The 13,040-nt window shown below is 46.1% G+C and overlaps 1 protein-coding gene across 1 annotated transcript in view; it reads left to right on the top strand.

The window, feature by feature from the left end:
• LOC119453550 (ras-related protein Rac1) overlaps nt 1-13,040 on the top strand; it is a 30,528-nt gene that overhangs the window by 1,076 nt on the left and 16,412 nt on the right. The window lies entirely within an intron of this gene.

Here is a 13,040-nt window from a genome sequence, read left to right as displayed (position 1 = left end):
AAATCTAGGCCCGGGCTCCGCTGAGGAGTCGTTAACGCATCCCCGCCGACATCCAGTCAGCGCTGGGGAAACTCCACGCAAGCCAGGAACAGCAGCTCCTCAGGAAGTCCGTGATTAGTCGGCAAGCGTGGCTCATCGCGGCCGGTCGGTTTTTTTGCTTCTCTATCCTCCCCGGCCAGGGACGACCGCCAATTCTTCTGTCCACTTTCCCTCGAGTCCAGAAATAAACTGAACAAAAATATTTAAAATGAGAGGTCGGGGAGGAGAGTGTTACGGTTTCAGAGGTATAAATTTGTACGCCCGAAAACCGATCAGGCGCGGGCCTTCTCTCAAATTTCAGCTGGCATATTTCCATACGCCTTTTGAATGGAAGGGAGTCACGTTTGCTCCTCTCTGATTCGGGTGGCGTTCGCTTTGGCGTCGAGTCGAGGTCGTTACGTAGGTAGCGGCCGCTGTTTCACGTCAGAACCTTTCCTCCGTGTCGCTGGCGTACGACGTTAAAATGCTTTTTATTATTATTTTCTTTTTTCGCACGCCCGTCTTGTGCCTCCCGCGCGTGCCGGCGCCTACGCGTCTGAATAAAACAGACGTGCGGAAAAAAGAAGGAAAAGCAAGAAGACACTGTCGGTGTAGGCGAAGCAGCAAAAATACGCCGTGTTGTCCCACTTTTTTGAGGTCGTGTGTGTTGCGCGCGCTACGCGAGACCACGGGACAAGACGGCATTGTCAATGAAAAAGAGAAAAAACACAGCCGGGGGGGAAGACGCACGCCTGCCGGAGTCCGCTTATTCATTCGCGTAGAACTGCCCCCCTCAGGGCGGTTACGCGTCGAGCGGGTCGGTGCCTGGCCCCGCAATTTGCGCTATCGATATCGGCGGGTATATAGGTGTCGGTGGGAGCAAACGCGGGCTTAATTGGAGCCAAGAACAAACACTGCGCCGTAGCGTAACGTTTTATCGGTCAGACATATACCGCGGGCGAGCCGATTTGTGAGCGCGCGGTCATTCTATGTATCACTCGCTCATCGGTGTCTACCGCTGCACCTGTGCGCTTGAAAGATAACGCTTGCAGGAAGCAGATAAAAAAAAAAATCGTGTATAGAAAAAAAATAAAAAAACGAGGCGGCGCTAACGTTCCAACTGCCGGTAAAGCCGGATTTCTGCTCTCCCGATCACATTCCTGTGGCATACGTGGTGTGGCTGCGTTCATTTGTGTTTTATTAGTTTTTTTTTTTTTTTTGTGCTAACCTCCAGCTTGTTTGCTCCATCTCGGCGCGCGCTTGCGGTATCGGGTGTCGACAGCTCATCAGCCGTGTGCCGCCCGTGACAGCGGAACACCCCCCTCCCCCGCCCTCACTGGGAAACCTGTCGTTCTCGGGTTGGTGTTTGTCACCTTCCGAGAAGAAAATGCGATAGGTACTACTCTACGGCCGGCGTTGTCGTAACCCGAAGCTCGCCGCCTACGCGGCATTCGGCGGGAGAGACGTGCCGTGAACGCGAAAACGCCCGGCCGCGTAGCGGACGAAATTCGGCCGGAATGAGTCGATCGCGTATGCTCGGCACAAGTGTGCGTTCTTGCGTCTTCGCGACTGTTGATAGGGAGGGAGGGAGAGAAACGCTTCGGAATAAAAGAAACTAATCTATGCCCTAGAAACGCCTTTATATAACGGAGCGAATATCTTTCGTTATACGGGTCACTTCGTTATAAATGTCGCATCCTTTGTCGCAACCGAATAACTTTATTCTGACCACGAAAGGAAATAGTTGTCATCCATCTGAGAGCAGCATAAAGCTATAAAGGAAACCCATGCGGCTTTTCGCCTTACATTTTTGTAGTTCCCATATCCGACGTCATAGAGACGTTTACATTTAGATATCGCTGCTTCACAAAGTAATTGACCACCACTGATGTTAGTCGAGCGCACTCACTTGGAGGTCCTGACAAGGAGCAGTGGAAGGGAGTCGAATGCTGCTAACGTTTCTTGAGTTGCCATCACTCTTCTCTCCGCTGTCGAATCCTTCTCACTGTCCTTAGGGTCACTTACAAGACTTGCACGTTGCTAATGGAAAATAGCAACGAAGAGCCAGTGTGGGTGCTTTGGCGTAACTTCACTCTATAAGGCTAAAATGTGACCAGGCACACATGGATTCATTGGACAGGCAGGTTTGTTGTAGCACTGTTGTAGTGGCATTCGCATTACAGGTGTGCGATAGAACGCTGGCCCAGCCATGTTGTCCACTTTGCTATGCAGGTCATTTCTCAACAACAGCCTTCATTATTACAATGTTTGACTGTATTTTGATGAGCTGTTTAAGTTAGATTGCTGCATTCATCAATGGCCATTGCAAGGCACTGTCATAGATAGCCTTTCAGTGTGGGCAGGCATCCTTCCTAATTTGGATAGGCGGGAGTACCTAGGTAGCTATATGCAAAGTCACGTGAAGCGCATAGTGTTAGGTTCAAGGAGGATCGTGTGGAAACTTAATATGCCAAGCTTTCCCATTGCATCGTGTGGGCGCCTTTTGGACTCGTTGTGATAGTTGTTTCGACGCTGTGGTGAAACAAATTAAAGGCAAATAGTGCCATCCTTGTAAAATTGCAGGTCAAACGCCTTCTTTCTCGGAGATTTCCAATCACTCACATTCCTTGCCTGCAGTGCTTAGCTTATGTCTGAAGTCTGTCAATTTCCTATGATTCTCTGTTGCTTTCGAATGAATTTCTCTTTCAGAAGTATCCACTGTTTTACTCATGAATTGGACTGTTCATTCTATGTATTACATGACCTTCCCAAATCTGCTTCTACCTCGTAACGTCGACTTGGATATTGCCTACTTAGTTGTGAACTCTAATGCATACTGCCATTTTTCTGTCTCTAGTGGTGTTCTAAAACTGTAAGGTGGCTTTCCCACGATACCTCTTCGCCTGAGACATAGCAGCCGTTACCACTGGAATGACTGGCTAGAACGTTTTCTTACAAACACCGGGTGTGCGGCGCATGAAGTTATGTGTGCACAGTTGTCTAGTTGAGCATTGTGCCAGACCTTGCTCCAATGGGCTCGGCTTTTCAATGCCCATTCTGCCGGGACACCTTGCTCAAGGACTACTGTAATTGTACTGTGGCCTCAGTACTGCGGCCTCCCCGGTATGCCTCAGTACTTTCGTTGAATACTGTACCTTCTTGAACAGCACAAGATATGCGGGGTGACTGCGTTGGACTTTTCCTCGAATTCTTCCGGTCAATCCAGAACAGCCTTTGTTGTTTAATGGGAAGTGCAGTGCATTCTTTTTGTCGGCATGGTAAACGGTAGCACATGAAGTAGGCCACTTTAAACACATAAGTTGAGCATGCAGTCATATAAAGCACGCTTTCTCACCCAGATAAATGATGAAATTCCCCATGGAATTTGCTGTGTTTGCGTATGCTAGCTGTTGATTCACTGGGGCTCTGACTGGCTAGGGAAAGGTCATTGTTCATTGCGACAGTGTTATCATGGCGTTGCACGTGCATTTAAGGCTTATCACATCTGTTCTGCTCTTGTGTAACATAATTGATAGGGGGGGGGGGGAATTCTTTGTACCTTGTACACCGGAAAACCACTACACCTGTTTTATCTGTGCGTACAGGAGGTCACATATTGACAGCACTTTCTGGGCAACAGCTGCTGCAAGTATGCTGTCACTGCATACAGGCACTGGAACTGAACATGGGGGCAAAAAGCAATATTAAACGGCCAGGCATTCTCGTGCGACTTCATTAGTGGAAAGCTGGCTGTTTGCCCGCAAGCCACGCATTATTGCCATGCCAGCTGGCAATAACAGTGTTCAGAGCTGATCTTTAGTAAGAAGTGGTAGCTCTGTTTTTGTTTGACGGTGCCATTTTAGACGCTAGTGGGCACAGTGACTCTCCTTTATTCTTGTCAGGTGCCGATTAATTCGGTCCACTTAAAGTTTAGTTCCAACATTTCTTGCATCTTCAGAATCGGGAAAAGTTTGCAGCTGCACAACGGGGGGTTTAAGTATTTTGAATCCTTCGGGGAGTTTCCATGCGACATCTCTCTACAAGAAGGTCATACTATATGAGAACATCAACTATTTAATTTATACGATAACTGTAGATCACCTTGTCCCACCACTAGAATAGGCCCGATTTAAAACAGTGAAAAGCAATAAAAGGAGTAAACCTGCTGCATGACAATCTACTGACCCAAAGGGCATACATCCAGCCGTCTATCTAATCAAATCACTTTATTCCAACATCACAATCCGAAGAATACAGATGTTGAGGGCTGGTGGACTAAAAGCCACAAAATGGCTTGACGAAGCCCATGATTCCTTTTAACTTGGCACAGACGGATGGCAAAAATAAGCACCGAGCTAAAAATATTGCTTAACATAGCAACCAGATCTACCAACTCGTGTTACCGAAACATTTCACTCTTTATACAAATTTGCAGCGTAGGTCCCATCAGAAGTGATTCAAGATGTGTGCGACACATTCTAGATATGAATATTTTCTTTAGTGGATTTGCTTTTCATGCACTGTCTTGACGTGCACAAATAGCGCACAGAGTGCCTGAATGGATTATAGAGCAGTGCACTGCTGGGCAAAGGAGGAAATGCAGTCTGACAGCCTCTATTGGGTGTGATGGCAGGCTTACGTGACATGAACACAGGAGGAACGAAACAGGACGACCTCTTGTATCTGTGGTTTGTGCGCTTGCCTTTTCATACCTTGGAAACCCTACCAACTTCTCAGATTTCACCTCATTCTAAATTGGGTCAGAACTACAACGTCCTTCTGAGGTTGAGGGTTCAACCCCTGGCCACCATGGACACTTTACGATGGGAGTGGAATGCAGAAGGCACTCATTTACCATTCTTTGGGTGCAGATTGTAAAATCCCCAGGTTGTCAAAAATTCATGTAGCGCCACTACTACGGCGTCTCTGACAGCTCCTGTATCACTTTCAGACATGGACCCGCATTAATCAACTGTGGTGTACAGGCTTGCATAACTTGTTTCTCTTGTAGCTATTTACAGTGTGATCCTTGCATAATTCATAAAATCGAAGATTTCATAATTCGTTGATGACTCTGGTCAGATACTGCAAAGTAAGGACAACCCATCACGGTAGCCATTATTTTAATTGTCGTATGCAGTGTGCAATATAATTAACGTAGGCTGTATGATACCCCACATATTGCCTGTCATGATTACTCACTTCAATGAACTTCAGCTTTTACTAACTCCATGCCGATAAACTATGTGAATGGCGGTGTGGTCACTATGCGTTGATTGTGGTTATGTAATTCCGGTTTTCAAAAAGCTGTTTTGTGAAAAAATGGCATCAAGTGAAATAACATGGGGATAATTTGTAAATTAAACTGCACAAACATTCGCTGCAATGTCTGTAGAAAGTACCTCAATGTCTATAAAAAGTACCTGTTATAAAAAGTGTCGCCACTGTTTGCAGTGTTTCGTAGGTCTCTCGCAAGTTTCCAGGTTCCTCAACTCGGTTATAGATTGTGGCACGTCAAATGTTGTTACTTGTCAGTGCAGATTTTGACACGGGAAATGCATCCAAGTGATTTATCACCTTCAGTTGGGGCCCCGTCTCCTTGTCAGTTTTGGTTCCCCCTCTACTCTCTTGTTAGCGAGCAGCAAAGAAAGAGTGAAGAGAAGCGAGTTGGGGCTTGTCCGGTAACGAGTGCTAATTGCAGCACTTGTTGCATGTCGTGCTGGAATCTACCTTCCCCCATGTGCGCCAGCAAAAAAACGAGCTTCAGCTGCAGTAGAGCGAGGGCTTCGTGCAAACACCGAGGGCAGGCTGTGCACGAAAGTTCTAAAATTGGTTGCCCCCGCTTCCGCCCCTGCCATCTGTCTCTCCTTTTCCGGGTCGCGTTGCGGCTGCTGGCTACGGCACCCAGTCTTCCTTTAGTTTCGGAAGTGGGTCTCCCAAATTTAACCCAAGGGCGGCGCCGGTGCATAAGCTTTCCCCCCACCCCCCTTACTGCCAGGGAAAGCTTTTGCGTGTGTTAACTTCAGCGTAGCTGCCAATCTCTTGTGTGGTGCGAGGGCAGGTCGATAAAGGGAGCAACTGCAGGGTGCCCCCTCCCGCCTGTTTTTCTTCCGACCCTTGGAAGTGTGCCAGTGTGATATGATGTAATAGTGTTGCGTGTCTCGAGACCCTTGGCCTTCGTGTGTGTGTGTGTGATGAGAGTACATTTATTTAGATTTAGGTGCACATTCAAAAACTCCAGGGGGTCGAAATTATGCCGTAGCCCTCCGCTACGGTGTCTATGTTATAGCCCCAGTTTTGCTTTTGGATGTTAACCCCCTCGAATGAGTTACGGTTCACCTAGGCACAGTAGTCATATGGGACCTGGATTGGGACAAGGACATCACCAGGCAAATAAAAATGCATTCGAGACCCTCGCAATGAATAGAGAGAAGGGGGAACTGAGGGGCTCGGTTTTGTTAATCATGACCACATGAAGCCAAGGAAAGCATCGGGTAAATTAAGTGTGGTCGAAATTGGAATAGAGAAAATAATGGAAGAAAAAGGGGGGAAATGGGGGGGGGGGAAGTGGACAAAAAGATAACTTGTCGTTGGTGGGGGGATCCAAACCCGGAACCTCTGCATTACATGTGCGTTGCACTACCAATTGTGCTACGGTGACGGCCATCAATTCGTCCACTAACTTGGGCCAATATTTATGTTTTACTAGATTTAGCCCTAGGTGTGTTAGCCAGTGCCACTTGGAACCATGGTGGGCGGATGACATCCATTTTAGCCCGATGGCGTCACGTAACATGTGATCTTGGGAGAGCAGGCGCGTGGCTAATAAACCCTCGCATGCTACCTAATGGCATCAAGGCTGCCAGATTCGAGCCCTCGCAATGAATAGGTTGCGGGTGGTTGCAGGTTCGGCTCTCGCCGCTCCCGCCGGCGACAATTTATCTTTTCGTCTACTTTTATTTCCCTTTTCTTCATTACTTTCTACATTCCAGTTTCAACCTCACTTAATTTAACTGTTGCTTTTCTTGGCTTTATTGTCTGTTGGCTTTATGTGGTCATAAATAGAGCATGTCACATGTTAAAGGGGCCCTGAACCACCCCTCGGCCATGGTGAAATAACATAGTCCGCGGGTAGCATACGCTGCTGTGAACATCTCAGTCAAGTTTTGCTGTTGTACGCGGTGCGTAAAGATCGCAAGCGGAGCGCTAAGTCACCTTTCTCTCAAACGCTCTCGTTTCAACAGAGGCCATGATCCTCACTCTCTTCTGTGTGCTTAATTACGTAATAAAGCACATTTCAATATGCGGCTGCTATTGGTCGCTGCTGTCGGTTACACTGCCGCGGGGTGCGACCACGTGTCCACTGGCTAAGCGCACTGCAGCTCGCTGAGGACAACCGCGTTTGGCTTACGTTTAGCACCTTATACGCACCAAAATCTGAAGTTGTAGCGACTACGTTAACATCCTTGCGTGCCTCATAATCAGAACTGGTTTTGGCGCGTAAAACCCCAGAAAGAAGATATGTTAACATCCAAAAGGAAATTTGAACTGCGCGCCACGGTGACGTTTCGAAGGCGGAGTGTTGTGGCCCCGCCCCACTCCGCCGTAGCCTTCGCAGTGCAAGGCATTGAAGAAGGAAGGGGGTGCACAGTGAAGACATTGGGCCTCTTTGATTATCCATCTCTGACAGTCCCGGACTGTTCGAAAGACGGCATACGCAACGCTCAGTGGCTGAAAGCACCGTCTCGGGCAGTCTGGGACTGTCGGGCACGGATAATCGAAGAGGCCAAATGTTTGATTGCCAATAACTCCGCTTCTGCTGAACGAATTGAAGTACTTTTTGCTGCAAAGTACTTCTGAAATAACCTATTTTCACCTCAAATGTCTTTCTCCAGTTCGATAAAAAGTGGTTCAGGGCCCCTTTAAGAAAAAGTACAATGCCTCAGTGATAATAATAAACACGTCAACTATTTCACTCAAGCAAGCAGCATTGAATTATGAGGCAAGGAATTCTATTCATCTATTGTCCTTGGAGAGAATATCTAACATTTTGTATGTACAAAAACAAAAAAAAACACTGTTTCACACTCTTGTACTTATGAGAAGAGGCTCTAGAACCAGTGTTCTTTTTTATATGCTGTTTTGGTCTTGTGCCTAATTTAGCAGAGTAATTTAAATTAAAGAAATTAAGTTTTACAGAGTTGTGTGGAGCCTTCTGCTAGTCTCGTTTAACTTAAAAGAGCGTATTGGATGGATCTTAGCACCTGTAGCTGCTGTAGACAAGTTATAACGAATGTTTATGCAACATGAAAATACCTTCATTATACTGAACGTTTGTTTAGGCATGTGTTTCTCACATGCTCATATAGGTGCTGTACTTGATTGCATTTCCAACACCCAATTATCTGCTCTATAAATTACATGACCTGCCCAACTCCACTTCTTCCATTTAGTCTCCACTTAAAATCAGCTTCTTGTATTCCCTAATCCATACTGGTATCTTACTGTCCCTTATCATCTTGCCTATCATTTTTCCCACTGCCACTTGTTGTGTAGCGCTTAGCTCATTGTCATTTCACAAAAAAATGCATGTTGCTGTGTTTTTATTCAAACATCTTTTGAAAAGTGTTGCACTATTCTGTTCTTGCTGAAATTTTGTGTCAGGATTGCATTTCTCAGTCTGCATCTTTCAGTAAAACACTTTACATCGTTGTTTTACTTCGTTCGTCTGGACCTTCAGTTTCTAACACGCGGAAAGACCGTTCTGCATCTCTGTTGCAGCTCAGTCCTCCGGTGGCGAGTTGTGCATATGACTACAGTCAAACCAGATTATGATGAGCCCGGGTACAGCAGTTAAGCTGTATATATGGAACACGCAAAGTTTACTTGGCGATATTCTTGCAATTGTTAAATACGCTTTTCGGAGATAGAAGGAAACTGGAACAGCGGTTACTTTAACGAAAACATATATTTAGGTAAAAGTAAGACGGGGAGACTGGAATGGGGCGTCTTGCTCGGTGCGTAGCCCGTCCCTCTTCTGCCCTTCTTTCCCGCACATGGGAGGGGGTTCACTCCGGGCACTCCGGGCTCAAGTTACACTGCCGCCAAAACCGCCAGCCGGCCCGACTTGCACAGAAGTAGTGCCATCTATGAGTGCCTCGCACACCAGGAGCGCGCACACAAGTTCCTTAGAACAAGCTTGACGTTGCATATATCGAATTTCGAGCACCTACAACCTGCACTATTAAACCACCTACAGGGGCTCTATTTTACAGCGAAGGTATTAAGGGGATCTCCACAACCGTTTTCATGCTGCAGCGTGCTTGGTATGAAAAGTCGAAAGAGCAGTCAGCAATGCAACCTGCTTTGGAGCCCAAAATTTCGCTTTGAAACGGGATTACCAATGGTTATAAAGTAAAGATTACCTTGCGTATACCTCACTTGAATAGGCAACTTTATTGTACAGTTTTCTTAGCTAGTAATGCGTAGTTCTCGTTTCACGTGTTGCATTTTATCGGCTCCATGTTGGAGATCAGCTTGGAGTTTGCATGGCTGCAGTGGTGAAAGCTGATGGCATAGCCCAGCAACGCAGCCTGCATGGGAGCCCTGAAGCAGCAGTATGACTAGGGCATTGGTCAAAAGGCGCAGGCCGTATCGGTGATGAATTATCACTGACGACAGCCGGAAAACAGACCCCTAGTGCTTTCAACAAAGGGTGCGAGAACTCGCTTGTATCGCTTCGCTGTCTTTAATGCATTAGTTGCTCATATTGTCATACATGTGTGAAGATTTTTTTTTTTTTTTGTATGCTTTCTGAGCATGTTTTAGCACATAACCAGGTAAGGTACAATACGACACACAACCTAATACAGAGCAATATAGAATCTGTTTGCCGTGGATGTTTCAGCACCATCGCTCGTAGCTTTGTTCAATCGTGTATACCGAAGTCATCATAAATGTTCATAAAAGTTTGTTGTACCTCGGTTCGGATATATTGAAGTACTTTAACTGTATTTAACGGATGGACCACTCCATTATAATCGGGTTTGACTGTACGTGTTCTTAGTTCTTGACAAACTAGGAAAGCAAGGAAGTTGTCATTTTGTCTGCTTTCAAGTTCCCTTTCCTTATTACTTCTGCATTTCAAATTAAAACAAGTCAATTTCTCTGCATGCCTTCCCTGGCTTCACTGCCTGTTTGCTTCATGTCATCATCATCAGCCAATATTTATGTCCACTGCAGGACGAAGGCCTCTCCCTGCAATCTCCAATTACCCCTGTCTTGTGCTAGCCGATTCCGATTTGCACCTCCAAATTTCCTAACTTCATCACCCCGCCTAGTTGCTTCATGTGGTTGTGACTAAATAAAAAAAAGTAGAGCCCTGTGGCTCCCCTTCTTCTGGCCCATTGCATATAGAGGGCTCTGACTTAGACTGCCTTGCCTTAATGCCATGAGGTAGCATATGAGGGTTTATTGGTCAATTCCTCCTATGCCCACATTCTGTGTGTGACATTTGCAGTTCCCACGTTCTAAATCCGCCACCATGGCCATAAGTGGTGATAGAAAGCTGTTGATAGTACTATCAATAGTTTAGTCATTGTTGATGTAGCAAAAGTACGAATCGGTGGTACCATCAATAGTGTCGTGTCGATAATGTAGAATTACGCAATGTACCACACATAAACACTGCAACATAAACTCAGCGACATTTCCCTGTTCCCAATTGCATGAACTGAGTTAATTAGTGATGGTCAATCATCAGAATATTTCTAGTAATATGACTAGCCAAAAATTGCAATACTATCGATTGCACTCTCAATGGCAAACCATCGCAAGACTATAAAAATGCTACTATCATGGTTTCACCCACGCCCAGGGCCCGTGGTTCCCCTTTGTTTTAATAATTGTTTTCTCTCTCTCTCTTCATACCAAAATATTGTAATACTATCGATAGTCTCGTTTACAATATTTTGATAGTTTAAAAAAAACTATAAATACTGTCAATAGTCAATTTGCTGATAGTTTTGCATCGCTAGAGGGACAGCTCTGGCTATCACTCCCAGGGATAGATCTAGTGCGCATACACAAATACCTGAGAAAGTTTGTTGGAGGATGGTGAACCTGTTAGAATAAAAGTGCAGGTTGGTGTAAATTCTCAACCAGGTCGGTGAAGAGCTGTTTCCTGTCGTTTGCAAGGCACTTGGTAATGGCTGCAACTCACGGGTGCCACCTAGCAGTGTTTGGTTGAAATACATGGATGAGCAGAGAGGACTGCCAAAACAAGCGCCCCTTATTCATGCTTTCGACTTGGCCTGGACAGGGCCCGTAGCTGGTATAAAAGCCTTGTGTGTGGGCAGGATGCGTTGTTTAGAGTGGGCTCGCAGGCGTGCCCCGCTGTTTCAACAAGGGCGTGCTATGCGCGTCGTAGCTACAGCCTCTCGCGTGTTATTTTTGTCCCGGTTCTGTACGGAAGGAGGCGTTGCTGATGTTTGTCGGCCGCTTCCCCTCTCTATTGCAAGCAGGTCAAGCACTTTTGCTTGTTGGTTCTGGCCAGCACCGTAGTTGTGTGTGTTTGCTTCATCGCGGAGTGGAGGATGTTTCCTCGCTCATTCACATGCTTTATTTTGTGACGTGGTCACGCAAATCTCTTGCTGTGTGTTGCTTACGTGAGGTGGGCTGTAAGAGAAGGTAAACAACACTTTGCAAAGGAATCGGACACACAAGAACAAACATGCGATAAAGAACACAACCATTCACTGGCAGCTCTTTATGGTCTGAGGGATGTGCAGTACAATACAGCCTTTCCAGCAGTATGCAGAAACGAAATCACGACAAAGTGGCAAATTCATAGCATGTACGTATATTGCGAGCAATTATTCACAAATGATGTCGTGCTCAGCGTGCAAGAATTGTGAAGCTTCATTGACATGTTCGAGCAAGTGTACAGCTGTTCTGTTGGCTATGTACCACCACGTTTCCTTTTTGCCACTTTAGAGGGATTCTTGATGAAGGTTGACTTGGGCTTGATGGTCAGGCTGCACGTCTGGAATGCCACATGGGTCAGTTCTACCGTGAGATGAAGCTTCGTAAAACAGGAAGAATGAAAGATTCTTAAGACATGTGGCGACGCCTTGGAATTTGTGCACCAGCACTCCGCGTTTTCTTGCATTTTGACAGTGTCTTCTTGAGGCTGGTTATTTTTTTATGAACAATGACGATGTTAGGTTCTCAAATAAGTGAAGGTTCTCAGTCACCGTTTTTCTTTTATTACACAAAAACAGTTTTTCCTGATTTTGGAGAGTATCTGTTTATCTTGCTTCCGTATAAAAACTGTCAAGGTAAGCTAAAATATAGTAAAATCCGTGATATCGAACTCTGTGATATCGCCAAGCTTTTGGCACATGATTCACTGAGAAAAGGTTTGGCCTTGGTTTTCTTTACGAATATTTGGCCTTTTTCTGCCGAGCAAGTGAAAACAGAGCATTGAAGAAAAACTCTAGCATTCTGAACTGATTCATTGCTTTTCTTAGAGTGCTTCAGAGCTTGGGAGATACCTCTCCTTGAATCAATATTAGAGTGCACTCGCCTCCCACCCTCGTTACACAGTTTGAAGAGCGCTTGTCAGGCTTGTGACAGCATCCTCAAAGGGGGCTTTGGAAACTGCATGCACTCGTCTGCCGCAGATAGTGATGACTGTAGGGCAAACATAGGGGCCGGAGCAGTTGCCTCTTGCCTGCATGGCAGTGCAACATCTCTGCCTGCTGCTCTGTGTTTGCCCCTTGGAAGAGCAGAGGCTTCCATGCGAGACGCTTGCGTTGCGTCGAACCTCTTCCTGCCAAGTTGGTGTCAGCAGCTCAGTCATGCGAGCACTGAAATGCCGCTGAACGTTTCTCCACTCTTCGTGAAAAGAAACACCGTGCGCGCACACTTAAAGCTGCATTGTTTCGAGTTACCTTTAAACGATGTGCAATCCTGTGCAATGAGACTGCTGGCTATGATGTGGAAGATGTTGCTTGTAGGTT

This window comes from Dermacentor silvarum, chromosome 5, assembly GCF_013339745.2.
Source record: "Dermacentor silvarum isolate Dsil-2018 chromosome 5, BIME_Dsil_1.4, whole genome shotgun sequence".
Lineage (NCBI taxonomy): Eukaryota > Metazoa > Arthropoda > Arachnida > Ixodida > Ixodidae > Dermacentor > Dermacentor silvarum.
The sequence above is the reverse complement of the archived record's forward strand: the minus strand, read 5'-3'. Positions and strand labels throughout refer to the sequence as shown.